General features: G+C 35.0%; 1 long non-coding RNA gene across 1 annotated transcript in view; it reads left to right on the forward strand.

Annotated features, from left to right (window-relative positions):
• Positions 1-313: 313 nt before the first annotated feature.
• LOC129146886 (uncharacterized) overlaps positions 314-17858 on the forward strand; it is a 113693-nt gene continuing 96148 nt past the window's right edge. Inside the window, exon 1 of the long non-coding RNA XR_008554231.1 lies at positions 314-492. This is a non-coding gene — a long non-coding RNA (uncharacterized LOC129146886). The remainder of the gene's footprint in view (positions 493-17858) is intronic.

The following is a 17858-nucleotide window of genomic DNA, read 5'->3' on the forward strand; positions in this document are numbered from 1 at the left end:
GCATGTAGAAGTGGGCACACCTGCACCTAAAGGCTGGCATATAGGGGGTGTCCTCACTCAGAAAGACTATGGCATCAAGAGGACCGGTTTTGTTGTTTGCAGAAGAGGCAAGACCCCCGCCCCTTGACTAAATCTCCTTTGAACTTTTAAGGCTGTAAGTGTGAGGAGTTTCTAATCAACCCTCAACTAGGTACCAAACACTCGCGTGCTAACAACTGCCCTGGATTACACCGTGGTAGCTGCAATCATTGGATTCAGTTGAGCGGAAGACACCTGAGGGGCTTATAAAACCAGATGCCTACACACACATCGGAAGGCACAAGGCACAGAGGAGGAGCTACGTGAAGGAACCACAGATCTGGAAGATTCCTTGTGGTGAGCTGCCTGGCCATGCTCAGCGTTCTTGTCATCAGCTTTGTCGTGAGTGACGGGAACTTGGCCTCGTCCTTTTTCTCCGCATCTCGGTTTCTTCTGCTTCGACACGTCCTCAAGGTAGGCAAACTGTTTATTTCACATCAGTATTACCATTAGGAAATGGAATGTTCTCAGAGGCCAGACCTACCCTGGTGCTGAGGAATCCTCTTCCTGTGTACACACCTCTGTTATCTACAGGTAAATTAACTCAATTTTATTCAAGTTGATTTGTTTGATTTTTCTTACACACGTGGAATTTTGACTGCCTTGTCTGACTCATTTTGTTGCATGTTGAGATTATGGGGTTCCTCTACCCTGTCGTTAGAGTATTTTGTTAGTATGTACAGAGCAGAACCCTTTCTATCCTTGCAGAAATACGTGTTTTTTTGTAATGACAGTGGGCATTTGGAGTTGGTACAAATAGTTACAGAAAGTTTTGAACATTTCTATAGATGTTGCTGTTGGTGTATTCTATACCTAGAGAGATTTGTTATAAATACAATTTTATATACATATATTTAGTAGTTTCTTCGTGACATTCAGTATTTAGTAGAAAATGGCAGCAGTTTTTTCCTGAGTATTAGTTTCCCAGTTACTTCATAATGTTGCCAATACTTAAGTATTTTCTGCCTTTTTAAGTGTAGTGATTGTGGTAGGCATATATTGTTATTGCAGTTTTTATTTTCACCATCCTGATGACTAATGATATATGCAGTGCAAAATGTTCCCATTTTGACTTTCCTTCATTCTCTTAATAGTAATCATATTTTGGAAAAAAAAAAAGCAAATCCTTAAAATTTGGACAAACCTTAGGTTTTTTTTTTCTTTTATCTATGCTATTTAATATTTTTTTTCATAATCCTGTCTATGAAGATTTCAAAATGTTATCCTTTAAAGACCTTGTTAGTGGTATATAAGGAAAGACAATAAATGGGCTTAAAACAAAAATAATCTTTACACAGTAAGACCAAATTAGTGGCAAACAGAATGGCCGGGCGGGTGGGAGGAGTAAATCAGTAAAAGCGTCAATTGAATGGTGAAGGATAAAATTGAACTTAATGTGAAGAATGCGTCCATTTAATATTTAAATACAATGTCACTTTAATAAAAAAGGGCAAAAATGTCCTTTAATCCATCTGAAATTGATTTTTCCCTATTGTGTGAGTTTGGGATATTTTTTCTGGTTTTGTTTGGGTTTTCTGCTTCATTGATTTCATTGTTGTCCTTGGTGCAATACAATACTCTTAATTATGTCCTTAAGTCACGACACATGGTCCTGCTAGTCCTGTGAATGTGGTGTTTTTCAAGATCATCTTTGCTATATTTATGTACTTGCACTTAAAGCTTACAAAAACAGAACTTGTCAATTATATTTTGCAATTTTATTCATGTATCTAATTTCTCTCAATAATATGTGGTAACATTTTTAAAATCTTACATTTCTTATTAGATTGATTCTTAATATTCTGTTATTCTTTTGGGCTCTTTTTTCACTGTTTAATGATGGCTGCTTCTTAGATGTTTAAAATCTATCCAGGCTAGTGATAAATAAATTATTTCCACACTATACTCATAATAATAAAACTCTTAGATTTTTCTAGTGTGCACTGAATAGAGTCTTTTGAATTATCTTTGTAATTGGATACTTTTTTTAACTGTCCTGATACTTTTTTAAATTAATTCCAAGAATTTACTAGTCTTAATTTTTTTTCTTTTTCATAGTGGCACAGAGGAAATTATCCCTATCCTTTTCAGCCTGGGTTCTTTTCAACCTGGTTAAACAAAAATCTTAACATCACCTTGATTAAAAGGACCAAATACAATTATAATCATGTGTATCACTTATGTGACTGTAAAATCTAGACTAAATGGCACAGACTGAGGGTTTATATTCTGAGTTAATAAGTGGGATATGGGTATAGGGTGTCAGGGAGAGAAAAGAGGGTTTCTTACATAATGAGGACAGGATGATCTCATAGGAAAAGGTCTTGCCTCTAAATGTCTGCTCTGCCTTAAGTTAGTTTTCTTCAATAAGTTATTTCTGGAGATGACTCTAAATCTAGGCAGTCTTCATTCTTTAAGATGATGAAAATTTCTCTTGAGACCCACCGGACTTGATTGTCCTTAGTGCCACATGCAAGGTGACATATACTAGAAAAGTCAGCTCTGGACATCTTTGAAAAGGTCTTTCTGAATATCTTGGGGGAAGAGTATCCTATATTTCCTTGATCAAATTTTTATATTACCCAATATATAATACTTAGTTTTGCTGTGTTTCTGGTGTTACAAGTAATTCAATTATGTCATGACATAAACATACTTAATTTATGGTCAAATTTCCAAAATTAAATTTTGTAGCAATTCAGATACAGGTTATTACAATGATAATAATTCTATATGCCACAGTCTATCCTGTTTTCTCACTTATTTGTCTCAAGCAAAACTGGACAATAAGATTTTGGATTAGGTGATAAAGAGGTAGGTATAGGTTCTTGCTCTAAAGAGATGATCTGATATTTTCTCCTTAGTAGTTAATTTATTAGAATGTCCTTGCCTCTCTTTTAGTAGCTTGAAGTATGGTTCATTGTTCAATGTTTTGTGTCAGAGTGAGAGATTTCCCTGCTACCAGGTTCCCTCCACAGACTAAGCTAATTAAATACAAAGCAAGAGAGATTTCCACCCTAATAAATCTGCCTGTGGGTTAAGACACTGTGTCACTTTGGTAGTTCTTTCAATAAAGCCAGAAGGGATTAAACCTAGAGCTTTTTTTAATCATTGCCTGTGACATTAGTAATAGTCTTTCAGTCCTACCCTATCACAATGAATGCTTTGACAAGAAAATTTCCCCACACTGCTCTCAGCAATCTAAGTGAGATGGTCAGCACTTAGGACAACTGACAGATTCTATTATAAAAATTCATACACATTTTTCTTAGTAGCAGAAATAAAAGAAACTAATTTCCATCTCTACAAATTCTAATTGATCAAATATTGCTATACTTTGAACATAAAACAGTTCTGTTTTAAGTCTTCTGACTTTGACAATAGCTATAAAGCTTCCTGACTGCTAAAATGGATGTTTACTTCGAATGTCCTGCTTTCTTTGAACATGTCCCTTTGTAAATAAAGTGCATTAAAATCTGTGTGGTATTTTATATTTAATTTTTCAAACATAATAGATCACATATGATTGACTTGGATTTGAATTTGTTTTCTTATAGAAATATGCATTTTGATATAAAGTTCACCTTGCTTGCACGTTTCAGTCACCAGCCATTTTTTGAAAGGAATAATTTCAGAGAAAACAGCAATAACTTATTTTAAATGCAGCTTCAAGCCTCAGAAATGTTCTCCTTAATCTAGTGCTGAATACACACTCTTATAAGCCTCTTTTGGTAAAGATAGAAAGCTGAGCCATGATATGAATGACTTGATGACTTCATTATTATGTTCTGCTTTACCACTGGATAAGTTTAATCAAGTAATTCCCAAAGATTATATCATACATTCCTTCTTAGGCAGAGCATGGTGTTTCTCTACAGCTTCCTGGGTGACTTCTTTCTTCTCTTCTCTGTTTATAACATTAAGATTATATAGTACATGAACTGTAAACAGGCCACTCCTTTTATATCACTGGATTCTCATAGCTACTCCCTTTGTTCCCATGATAAAAGCCTGGATCCATATTGAAATACTAGTATTTGAATAATGGGTAGTGACCATAACTATGTTGATTCAGACCTCTGTAATCAATGATTCACTATTTAGCAATAAGTGTTAGTGATTTTAGCTACCCTAAAATTTGTGATTGGAATTATTGAAATTAAAACACTGTCTATTGAATGTGTGGGTGTGTATGGATCTAGGAACAAGGGCTGTATCAGTGAAATAAATAATCTCTACCCTCAAGGTACTTTCATTTTAGTTACATTCCCTTAAATTCTTGGAAGATAGACATTGACAGTACCGGGCTTATCTGAATACATTGTTAGAATCTGTACAATAACAACTAAATGGACTCATTATAGAAAGAACTTTATCATTAGAGGATATTTTAGACAAAAACACTTTTGAAAGGTGACTACCTCTTAATAAGAATGAGTTCTTGGAATCTGGAAGCAGGAAAAAGGCATAAATGTAGAGATGTTTCTCAAGATATTTGTGATATTTCATATAGTATTATATCTTTAGCAAATAATCACTGGGGTTCATTAATTCAAAAACTTCAAATGTTCAGTGGAGCTCTTGTAAGGAAGATCATTAATCCTTTATTTTACTAGAAGTGAATCTTTAAAAAAAATATTTATTTATACAAGCACTGGGTACAGTCAAAAGCACGGGAGGGTGAGAGAATTCACCAGAGCCAGAACAGGGAACAGAACAGGCAGACTGACAAAGAAGTACACTGCTGAGGGGAGCAGTGGGCGGCAGGAGAGGTCTGTGCGCCATGTGGGACCATCGCCTGTGCCCGGGGATCGAACCGGCGCGGGCAGCTTCTCAGCCCAGAGCTCAATCGCTGCACCACCAGGGGAGGCCCTAGAAGTTAATCTTTTTTTTTTAAAGATTTATTTATACAAGGCACTGGGTACAGTCAGAAGTGCAGGAGGGTGAGAGAATTCACCAGGGCCAGAGCAAGGAGCAGAGCAGGCAGAAGGCGGCAGGAGAGGTCTGCGTGCCATGTGGGACCCTCCTCCGGTGGCCGGGGAGCAGCCGGGGATCGAACTGGCGCCTCAGAGGCCTCAGGCAGCTTTGCAACCCAGCACTCAACCACTGCGCCACCGGGGAGGCCCCCTAGAAGTTAATCTTAATCTGATAGGATTCTTATCAATTTCAAAGACATTAGAAGGATTGGCAGATGTATTGTTGCTAACGCATAATCGTTTTGCCAAACAATTAAAAATGTTAGGTTGGGCATAATCAACATTTATGATTATTTGACTGGTGGCTCACCAAGGGGTAGGGGGAGTGTATGTAGAATAGCTCAAGGCTAGTCCCAGGAGACACACGTAAAAACTAGTGGGGAATTAAGCAGAGCAAAAGTATGCTTATTATCATTATAATAATTCCCAGCAGCAAGGTCTTTTAGACTGTGGTAAAATCTTCCAAGTTTTCCATTTGAGTTATGTAAAACTACATTAGACAAAGCACTAGAGAATTTACTCAAGGATAAAAGCCTTCCCAGACAGAAAGATGGGGAGATGACCAAACAATCCTTTTCTACCTCTAATTGCTATGACTCCAGGAAACCTGTGATGGATTTAAACACACAGCAGTTGCCCTTATAATTTTCTAAGATGAAAGCATGTTATTCATCTTCATAACCAGAATAGTCATTAAAGAAAGCAGATCTATGTCAGTGGAGAATGATTAGATTTTTCAATAGATAATCTGAACAATTTTTCCACAGTGAATTAGCTCTAATCTATTTGGCATGTAATAATCATGTATTTTCTGTGACCCACGAAAGATTTTTGCCAGTAACTTACAGTTCCTGTCACCCCACTTTAACACTGTGAAATTGCTTTTATTTATTTATATCTTTTGAAAATGTAAAACCTTGGGTCCAAAAAAAAAAAAAATCACAAGTATATACTGATATACAGTTTTTAGTTTTAAAAACAGGAAATATTGCAGATATTAATTTCAAATGAAAAAAATTTGACTAGTTCAAGGACAGTGTGGTGTAAAACAGGTTTCAATGTAAGTATAGTGAGATCAGTACTTTGTTTTTTGAGTGAATGAAGTTGCAGCAATTATAAATTCATAATTAAAAAAAAAGTAAAGTTGGGTTCACTGTTCAAGGAAGTAAAACCAAGAATATTAGCTTCTGGGCCTCCCTGGTAATGCAAGGAGTTAAGATGCAACCTATGAAGATATTTACAGCCACTGCAGCATGAGTTCAATCCCTGGCCAGCCCAGGAGCATCCCACATGGCGCAGCAGACCTCTCCTGACTCACCCGCTGTTCCACTCAGCAGTGTATTTCAGTTGATTTGCCTGTTCAGTTCTGTTCCCCATTCTTGTCTCTGGTGAATCCTCTCCCCCCACCCCGCACCTCTGGCCTGTACCCCAGTTTTTGTTATGCATAAATAAATAAATCTTTAAAAAAAGAAAATTAAAAAAAAAGAATATTAGCTTCTATACCAGTTTATAATCTTAAGCATTTTTTTATTTTTTTTTCCCCTAAGATTTATTTTTATACAAGAGCTGGGGTATAGGCCAGAGGCGCAGGAGGGTGAGAGGATTCACCAGAGACAAAGCTGGGAACAGAACAGGCAGACTGACAAAATACATTGCTGAGGGGAGCAGTGGGTGAGACAGGAGAGAATGCTGTGCCATGTGGGAATCTCCCTGGCTGTCTGGGAATTGAACCTACACTGCAGAGGCTGCAGACAGCTTCACAACACTGTGCTCAACCTGCTGGGCCACCAGGGAGGCTCTAATCTTAAGCATTTTTATATTCTGTTCAAGCCTGTTTAATTATTCTTCAATTTATAACATAAGGAACTACTGAACATGAGTAGGCCATTTAACACAAGATTTTCAAATAGATTGAAGAAGGGTCCTTTTTAGAGAAGATGAATAAAGCAAAGTCCTGAGTGTAGGTTAATTGACGCATATTTAGAAAATACCAAATTAAAAAACTGCTTCTCTCTACCCTGGAAGGTCAGGTATACTTTTATATCCCGAATTGAGATTCTTTAGTTACAAATGGGGAGAAATGCAGTTTTAAATCTTTTTATTACTTTTCTATGTATGCATTTTTTAGGACATTAAAGACCAAACTCTACTTGCTAAACAAAGCAGAAAGATGACTTTATTGCAAAGCTTTCAAATTGCAAACCAAGAATCTCCAAGCTATACCAATGATGAGTTCTGAGTTGTTCATAAACTAAGGAGTATTTATGGGGCAAATGAAGCTACTTGTTTGTGTGTGTTTGTTTTTAGCTGACTGGCACCTAGTATTCTTCTATATTTGGGTCAGGGTAGGTGAGGTGAACAAAGCAGTCTAAAGATGACTTGAAGTGTTTTGAGCTTTGGTATTTGGGATTGACTGGTGTCCTCTGCTTTTCTGAGAGGAAGTGTAAATTACTGTTAGGTGAGGTTAAGTTGCCTTTATGTAACTGAATTTACTGTCCCCATTTTGCCCCTGACCTCATGACTCCATTTTAGCTTGGTTTTACAAGGGGAAACTGTGCAATTTTAACTGAAGTGTTCAAACACTTTCCCTGTTACAATTCAAGGGTATATTAAATGCTCAGTTCAACTCTAAGAACAATGAATGGGTTATTCTTTGTACTAGACAGAAAAATTATTTTGATCTTGTCTGGGTACTGTAGTAACTTGTCCTTTCAAGTTCAGATTGATAGATTTTATAAATAAACATAGCATATTGATTTAAATTTAAATTTAATTGACTTAAATTTAATATATAATAAAATTTAAATTTCATATACAGTTTTTTTTTAGTATAAATATATCCTTGCAATATTTGGGACATACTTATTTTTGGAAATTGTGGAATATCTGAAATATTTACTGTATAAATATGTTTCATTAAAGTGGCTTGTGGATTTTTTAGTTGCAGTGATCACTCAGAATATTTGGTGCGTATCTGATCAAAAATGACTATTAGTGTCTGATAGCTACACACAGGTTAATCAAATTTCAGACATGTCTCATGTCTCCTATAACTCTTCCGCTGCTTAGTATAAATGACAGTTATTTACATAACAGGATTTGCTCTTTTCAAAAGCAAATTTGAAGATTTTGCACCAAGAAAAATGTGTAATCATATACCAATTTGTGAAAAATAAATTTTAGGCCTGATGTCAGAAATGACTTTGCATTGATGTATGCCTATTCTTGTATTTTCCCTTGTGTAAATTACTTTAATGCCTTTAGATTTCTTTTTTCCTGGAAGGATATACAAAGTTCTTTCAAGACTTGCTTGTCTATCTAGACTTATCTCACCTGATTTGGCAATTAGCATCATTGTTATTAATTCATGTGCAGTATTTCTTTTTTTTAAGATTTATTTATGCATACAAGAGCTGGAATGTAGGTCAGAGGTGAGGTAGGGGGTAGTGGTGAGAGGATTCACCAGAGACAGAATGGGGAGCAAAACAGGGGGATCTAATGAATACACTGCTAAGTGGAGCAGGTGGGGGAGACAGGAGAAGTCTACTGTGCCATGTGGTTCATCTCCCTGGCTGGGGATCGAACTTGTGCTGTAGTGGCTGCCTATAGCTTGACAGTGCTGAGACTCACCCCCTTGTGCTACCAGGGCGGTCCTAATGTACAGTATTTCAAAGGTGGCAATTTCTTTCAAATTAGCATTTATCTATGTAATTATCTTTTCTGGATAGCTCTTTTCTCTACTCCTGCCTTGTTCTAGATCATCATTCATCATTAGGCATATATATTTTTGTTCTTGGGAAGTCTAAATTTCCATGAAGTCTCATTGCAACCTTTGATTTACGCACACACACATACACACACACACAAACACACTTGCAATACTTATTGCAATTCTGGGCTAAGCTCCTCCATAATAACAGAGATTGTTATCTTTGTGTCTGTCAAATCATCTCCTCCGTGACTTGTTCCATGGTTGAATGGGTGATTCTATCCCTGTCCCAACTACCTTTATTACTTGATTGAGATTACGTCAAGTAGATATAGTTGGGCTGTAGATTCTTCATCTACAAATAAAAATTATCTCAATAATCTGTGATTTCTAATGGCTTTTAAGTACCATTATTTTATGACTAAGTATACAATATGCCAAATAGATGAATTCAGGTAAATGACTATTGGTTTTTGAATATTTTAAAATTATAAAAGAACATAAATGATACTATATTATGCAGAATTTTAAATAGCACATAAAGCAGCTTTTGTGATTTTCAATATTGCTTCATCCTAAATCTCTATTAATAGATTCATGACTATAGATCTATAGATGAAAAATTACTGAGAATTTTTAGAAGTTTTACATTTTTTTTTAAAGCTTTGAACTTTTTTTTAAAAAGATTTATTTATTTCCACAAGCACTGGGTACAGTCAGAAGTGCGGGAGGGTGAGAGACTCTACCAGAGCGGGGAGCAGAACAGGCAGACTGACGAAATACACTGCTGAGGGGAGCAGCAGGCATGGCAGGAGAGGTCTGTGAGCCATATGGGACACTTGCTGGGGGCTAGGGATTGAACCAGCGCTGCAGAGGCTGCGGACAGCTTCACAGCCCAGCGCTCAACCGCTGCACCAATGGGGAGGCCCAGAAGTTTTATACTTTTAAGCCATCCAGATATTGCTATATTGTTTAACATGACAAATCAAAAAAAAGTTGAAGAAACTTTCAGAATGTTATTGTCATCTTTTAGCACTAAATTCCTTTTTTCTTTAATTGGCTTAATTTTGACATTTGAGTAAGTGGCAGTTACATCCTAAAATTTATCTTTAACTTTCAGAAGTCTAATAATAATATAACAAATTATCAGAATGGTTGGATACAAATTGAAACTACAGAAAGAGTTGAACACTTGCAGAGAAGAAATACATATCATAAAGTAAAATATTAAGCATTAAAATGAAAATATTTCAACTTGTGACAAATGTAGTAAAGTGCAGATATACTGTTTCAATTTGTTAAACATTTCCAGATAGTCAAAAAATTAAATTGTATTACTTTAACCTGATTAATTCTCTGAGAAAAGTAGATGTGATTCTAGTGATTCTAATTTGAGGTCACATTATATCTTGTTTCATTTGTTACGCCATTAATAAATACAACAAATACATAGAACAAAGGACTTATAAATCCAGCCAACATGAAAATCAGGTCCAGACTATATTCCCAACTAATCTATCAATATGGAGAAGAGGGACTGACTAATTTAAGCAGTAGTTTTCAAGATACCAATCATCAGACAATAGAGGCCAGTGATGCTTGAGTGTTAGTAATCAAGTGAAATGATCCAGCTTATTGTTCAAACTTTCTGACTTGGCAGTTTTACTCCATGGTTGAGAGAGGAGTAACTCAGATGGACCCTAGAAAACTCTACACAGTATCAGGACTGAGGGCTTTGGAACACCAAACCTGCAAAAGTCATGGGCCACAATAAAGGAGAGGATGGAAAGACACAGTGAACCCAAAGATCTGTAGAAAGCCTTTCTCAAATATTCATTCAAGACTAATAAACCCATGTGTTTGAGGAAATTAAGCCTAGCCAATGAAAGAACCACCTGAAAGGACTGGAGGAAACAAAATGCTCACAGAATATGCTCTAACCAGTTAAACAGGAAAACTTTGGGATCTGTAGTTCATTAGCTAGAGCACAATTAGCCCTAGAATAAAAACTGTTCTGGCTTTAATTAATAAATATTGATGGGCAAGACAAAGTATCCCAGTTTGGAGAAGAAGCCACCTATAATAAAGATGCCCACATTCAATTCTGTAAGTAGAAGAGTGTCTTTATATATTGAAAGAAAGAGAGCAAAAAGATGATTCATCAAAAAAATGATAAATTAGACTTCTTCAAAGTAAAACTACTGCACTTTAGTAACAGAATTAAAATTGTAGGCACAGACATGGCTAATCATTTTCAAACAGATATTGATAAAACACTTGCATTCTATACTTTTTGAAACTCAATTAAAATATGAGAACTGAGTTTTAAAAATAGACAAAATATGTAAACATGACATATTTATCAGAGAAAATACAGGGATAACAAACACATGACGGAATATTCAACATCACTCGATATTATGAAAGTGCAAAACAAAACCACAGCCATACTGCTTTGCATATGTCAGAAAGATTACAATTTAAAAGCCTGGTCCTATCAAATTCTGGTGAGGATTTGTAGAACAAAGAAACTTCTGTGGTGGGAATAGAAACAGTACAACCATTCTGAAAAACAGTTTAGCAATCTCTGAGAAGTTAAATATATCTACCATAGGATGGGCATTCTACATCCAAATCTGTATTTGTCACCCAAAATGACACCATATTGCCCACACTGGCAACAACAATTTGTAAAGTGTTAAACAGGGGCCTTTTTTTGTAAATTGAAATTTACCAAAATTTACTCTAAATTGGAATCAACTTAAATATCCATCAGTTGGAGAATGGATAAAAAACCCCATGGTATCCATAAAAAAAAAAAAAAAAAAAAAAAAAAAAAAAAAACATTATTTAAAAAACAAGCAAACAAAAAAACTACAACCACAAACCTTAAGATTAAACCTTAAGATAAAGAGGCCTAACCTATAAGAAGACAAACTATATTGTTCTTTATATAGATTAGCTTGCATTTTCTAGAGTTTAAAAAAAATGGCCATGATATTAGGCTATGGAAACATGGTTGGGAAGGATTATAAAAGAAAGTACAAGAAGATATTTCTGGAGTGATAAGTCCCTTTTCATTGTAATGACAGTTTTATGGGCCACAATTCATCACAATACAATTATTAAGTAAGTACAGGCACTCTTTAATAAAGATGCTTAAAATGAAGAGTAAAAAAATGTGGAACAATAATTATTCCTTTTTTTTTTTTTTAAGATTATTCATTTATTTATACAAGCACTGGGTACAGTCAGAAGTGCAGGAGGGTGAGAGAATTTGCCAGAGCAGAGCAGGCAGAGGGACCGAAGTACACTGCTGAGGGGAGCAGCGGGTGGCATGAGAGGTCTGCGCGCCATGTGGAACTCTCCTCTGGCTTCTGGGGAGCAGCCGGGGATCGAACTGGCGCTGCAGAGGCTGCGGGCAGCTTCACAACCCAGCGCTCAACAGCTGCACCCCCTGGGAGGCCCAATAATTATTCCTCTTTACCTAGAAATATATTCAGTTAAATTCTGAGTAAAATCTAAAAGACTGGCATTTTCTAACAATTTTGCTTAGCAAAAATGCATATGACTCAAGAACAACCAAGGTAAAATAAGAGAACTGAAGGGCATCATAGATAAGACCTTCATTTTACATAAAACAAATTGAGGCCATATTCTTTATATCTTGTCACTTCTTTCCTAATATGTTCCACTTACTGGAACATTTGCATTTGACAAGGCCATTCCACAGTTATCAGAGCAAAATCACAAATCTACACTTTAAATTATTCAGTCTGATTTTCTCCCTTTACCAGTTCTTGGGTGAGCCATCTGCACCTCTCATTGTAGAATCTTTAAAAAGGTTGCAAGTCTGACTGGAAAGTCATACTCCTTTAGTATCCTTTAGCTTTTCCTTTCTATCTTTATTCAAACACCAGATCTTAGAAAATACAGGCTCTTATTTATGGTACAAATATTATCTTTTTCCATTAATTCAACCATTTTGAATGACTATTTTTCAAGTCTTTCAAATTTGTTGGTTTTTAATAGAAAAGATTTATGATTTCTACAAGATTAGTATAAGAAAACTGGGCAAATATTAATACTTTGACATTTTAAAAGTTTTTAAATAAGACTTTAATATTGGAGAATTTTAAATGCTTTACTATTTAAACAGTTTTAAAGTAAATTTACCCTTTAAAGTATGTTATTAGAAATAAATCATACACTCATTCTTCTGGGTGATATGAAGAATACACACAGGAAAGATCCTTCTCTCTGTAATAAGGCTGTTTTTTCCTTGTCTTTTTCATATATGTTTCACAAACATATGTTTCCTTTATGGAAGGATGACTTACTCCTAAGTCATCTGAGACTTACTCCTAAGTCATCTGAGACTTACTCCTAAGTCACTGAGACTTGTCATGAACACCCTGCTCGGTATTTGGTCACTCATATCGGGTTTAAAAAATTCATTTAATTATATTACTATATTAGAAAATAGTTTTCCCTTTCAATTAATACATAAACTTGTGATCTCCCCCCTTTTACCTCCCAGTTGTTTTTTTTTTCATTTTTAAAATTTTATATATTTACATCCTTTCCATTTTTGCACAATGTATGCATTTTCATCTTGGTTATAGTTCCCATACAATTCCCACCTCCCTTGTTTTGATCCTACTCCCTCCTTTCCCCCTATAGTGTATCTCTGGTTTATAGTTGTATGTTGATTTTGATTTTTACTTTATTATAATTAGTCTTTTTCCTGGCCCCTTATTTAGGTTTTCTAAATTCCTGCTATGAGTGAGACCACCCGTTCCACCTCTGATAGCCTCAGTTCTACTGTCAGGTTTCTGGTGTTATTAGTTTGGCTTTATCCAGCCCTTCTTTTTTTCTCTATATTTCACATAAATGTGTCACCATACATTTTTGTTTTCTTTCTCCTTCTGATTTTTTTTTTTTTTTTTGCTAGAGCACAGTGAACTATGGTGGTGAACCGTGAGGGCTTTTGTGGCGTGCGTGGTATAGTATTAACGTGTGAACATGGAGATTGTATCCCTTTAAAACAAATAGCTTTGCAAACTATGCCATTGTTAACTCAATAGAAATAATTTACTCTTGCTTAAAAAATAGACACTAAATGCTCTAGGAATCTGTGAGACATGGCATATTAAAGCTATAGACTATGTCCATATACTACAGGGTATTCTAACACACACACACAGTGACTGAATTGTTTCATCAGTGTCAATGAGTACTATAGATGTAGTCAAAAGATGATTCCAAAATTGTTTGACCAAGCTATTTTGTTGCTTATATTGTGTTAGCAATATTTCCATATACCTATTATACCTATTTCATTAAATGAGGAGAATCAGTTTGGGTTACTCCGTTTTTTTTTATTTCCCTATTCTCTTTTATATACCTCTGCTGGGCTTTTTTAAACTAGTTTTTTCCTTTAAAAATATTCTCCCTTTATAGTGATTTATTTAGCAGTCTCATAAAATAAACTGCAAAGGAGAGTGATGCCTGTATATCAGTTTATAAGAAACAGTTTATATAAAGTGCTGCACATCATAGAGATATAATTTGATAGCAGATCAATATGTGCCAACTATCAAAATACATCAATTTAATTTAGATGAAAAAATGGAAAGCATAACTTACAGAAACTTATTTTTCCAACAAAAAGCCACCTGTCCTTACTAGAAATAATCACAGAGAATTTCATAGTTAAGGAACATAAAAAGCTCTATGCTTGAATAGTTATGAAACAATTTGAATTTTGATTGTTCAGACAGTGTAGTGAGACTGATTAAAAGTGAGAAGGTAGAAACATATGGCAATAAGTAAGGAGAGACGAAGCTATATAAAGCACTAAAAAATCAATCTTGCTGCAATCTGGAAACCAATGAGACGCTGACAGATTGGGTCACAATATGATTCTTTGCATTTTTCAGAACATGACGATAATATGTTGAACAACTTTTTCTTTTCCACCAGGCCCAGAGCAAATTTGCAATGTGTTTCAAAAGATAGACCCTTGAACTTTATTATGTTATGAAGCTGTCTGTGTCTAGATTTTGATAGAGAACAATAACGTAAATTAGTTCAAAGGAAATACTTATTTCGATGATATACATAAAATATAAATTCATATACTTAGAGACAATAAAGAAGTGTTGAATTATCAATGGAAATAGTATAGTTATGTGATTATGGTGATTACATCTGAGGAGGTGTGAACCTATTTCCCTTCATCATAGACAATGATATAAACCAATGTTACCTCAATAATATATACATTAATAAATTTTATAAATATTCCATAAGTATTTCAGAGGCATTTAGTTATGCTATTGATTTTATGTAGAAATTGTATGGTCATGAGAGAGTTTGTTACAGTGTTTTGAAAAAATAAGACTAATTTCAAAATTACCTTAAGAAGAGAAACTTTCATACTGCCATTAACCACTGTTGGTTTATGTTACTGGAATAAGCAGCATGCTACCAATTAGCATAAAGGGATTTTTGTATTGATGAAGCAAACATCTATAGATCATATATTTGTATAGGTTTAGATGATTTATGATTATCTATGATAACTGTTACATTAACATTTAAACCAAGAGTAGGTTTTTATATCTCAAATATAAAATTTCTCAGAGAGTGAATCTGTCTTTAGTATTATGTGATTACTAGGTTGTGAACTTCTCAATGTGGGATGCAAAATATGATATACACACACACACATCGGCACTGGGCAGTTCATGTTCCTTTGTTGGTAAGAAAATGGGCATTTTCATATGTTGGGATATATTTCAATTTAATCATAATTTTTTCATTTTCAGCAATTATGTTGTGAATTTACTAGGTTTTTGGTTTGTTCTCTGCATGCTGTCAGTTTGGGGGATATATTATACTTGGTCTAATGCTGATTTTCAGGATGAACAAAAATATAAACTATTAAGACAAGGAAACAAGGTATAAATGAGACATTAATATTTAAATATTTTTAATTTTCAGTTGTATGAAAGGGATAGATATGTTTCAGATAACTCCCTCATTTTTTTTTAGGAATGATTCTTTTATTGTAAGATTTTATTTTATTTATTTTGTGTAAAGAACTCGGGTGTAGGCCAGAGGTTCAGGGGGTGAGAGGATTCACCAGAGACAGAGTGGGGAGTAGAACAGGTGGATCTACTGAAATCCACTGCTAAGGGGAGCAGCGGGCGAGACAGGACAGGTCTGCCACGCCGCATGGGTTAGCATCTTGGTGTGGGATCAAACTCAGGTTGTCCCTGCTGTGATAGAACTGAGACTTAACACCCAGACCACCAGAGAGGCATAGATAACCCCCTCTTTTCTGAGGTGGCCTCCATGTTTCTGCCAGCTACCTCTCATATATCACTGTTGCCAACAGGTAGAAGTGTGTTCCTATGTCATTGCTGAGGACCATTTCAAAAAATCCTTACTTAGGTCTTTCTCTACACTTGGTAAAATAATTCTATCCTAGTTTTCTTTTTTCTTTCTTTTTTTAAGATTTTATTTAAACAAGCACTGGGTACAGTCAGAAGCACAGGAGGGTGAGAGAATTCACCAGAGCCATGGTGGGGAACAGAACAGGCAGACCAACGAAATACATTGCTGATGGGAGCAGTCTGCGCACCATGTGGGACCCTTGCCAGTGGCTGGGGATGGAACTGGTGCTGCAGAGGCTGCGGGGCAGCTTCACAGCCCAGCACTCAACCGCTGCGCCCCCCAGTGGAGGCCCTATCCTACTTTTCAAAGAGAAAATCTATTGCCAGATTAAATCAGTCTTTTAATATAATTACATTAGAAATATCACTGAGGAAGATCCAGGTTAGCAGTGGCATTGAATTTTGAGGTATACTTTTGTGTGACAATCTTAAAAACAAGAGATAGAAGAGATTTGGATTTAAGAAAATTCTTAAAATATTATAACAAATTTCAAGAAGAATTGATACATTTTTTATTCATATTGTTTAGCCAGTTTTTACCAAGTGAAAATAGTTTTTTGTTTTTTTGTTTTTTAACTGAGGGAAACAACTTAAAGCAAGGTTATTAGGATAAGTGCTAATTCATTATGACTGGCACACTGATTAACATGAGAAATTTGGCCAGAAAAAGATGTGCACAGAGCAAAGATTATGTGAAAATACATATGGAAAATATGGCAAGTTGTCAAGTTTGATGCATCTGTAAACCAAAGAATACCGAGGACGGTAACTAAGCACTAAGGGCAAGGTAGAAGAGGGTAAGGGATGATTCTTTCTTAGAGCTATTGGAGAGAGCACGACCCTACTGAATCCTTGATTTCAGACTTCTAGCCTCCAGAACTGTGAATCAATAAATTTGGTGGGTTTTGTGACCTGGATTTGGTATTTTTTATGATAGCCTTAGGAGACTGCACTTCAACCAAATTTCTTATTAAATTTTTATACTTTTAATAAAATATAGCCTATAAAACTGGAATATATGCGTGTAACTAGACCAGTTTGGGGGGAAAATCATTATTCACTGCCAAATCACTATCATAACAAAATAACCATTGAAACCTGAAAAGATCATAAAAATATGGAACTCACAAAGATAACATCCTCTGATTTTGAATGTTATTTAATAAATCTGGAACTTGACTAAAATCATGTTTTAAAATATAAATATATGATGTATATTCAGATTCAACTAATTTTGTTTATCCCCATTTTTGATATGTAAGCCTCAATAATACATAAGGAAACTCTAAGATGTGCAAATATTCCTATTATAAATGTTACACACATATATGTGTGTGTGTGTGTGTGTGTGTGTGTGTGTGTATATATATATATATATATATATAAAAGATTTTGGTCATTAGTCTATATATTTGCTAAAAATCAGCATTTTGAAAAAGGAAAAACATAGAGGTTGGTAAAGGAAACTTCATATTGAAATGAAATTGCCATTAAAATCCAGATTAACTTGATTTTCCTTTGTTTACCCACTTTTAAAGATATTAGTACCAAAAAATTAAGCTGCAGATACATATTTTTCTCAATAAGCAATGATTCCTAAGTCATCTCTCCCAAATTGCTGTTTTAAGTAGT

This window comes from Talpa occidentalis, unplaced genomic scaffold, assembly GCF_014898055.3.
Source record: "Talpa occidentalis isolate TD23 unplaced genomic scaffold, MPIMG_talOcc4v2.1 talOcc4.5, whole genome shotgun sequence".
NCBI lineage: Eukaryota > Metazoa > Chordata > Mammalia > Eulipotyphla > Talpidae > Talpa > Talpa occidentalis.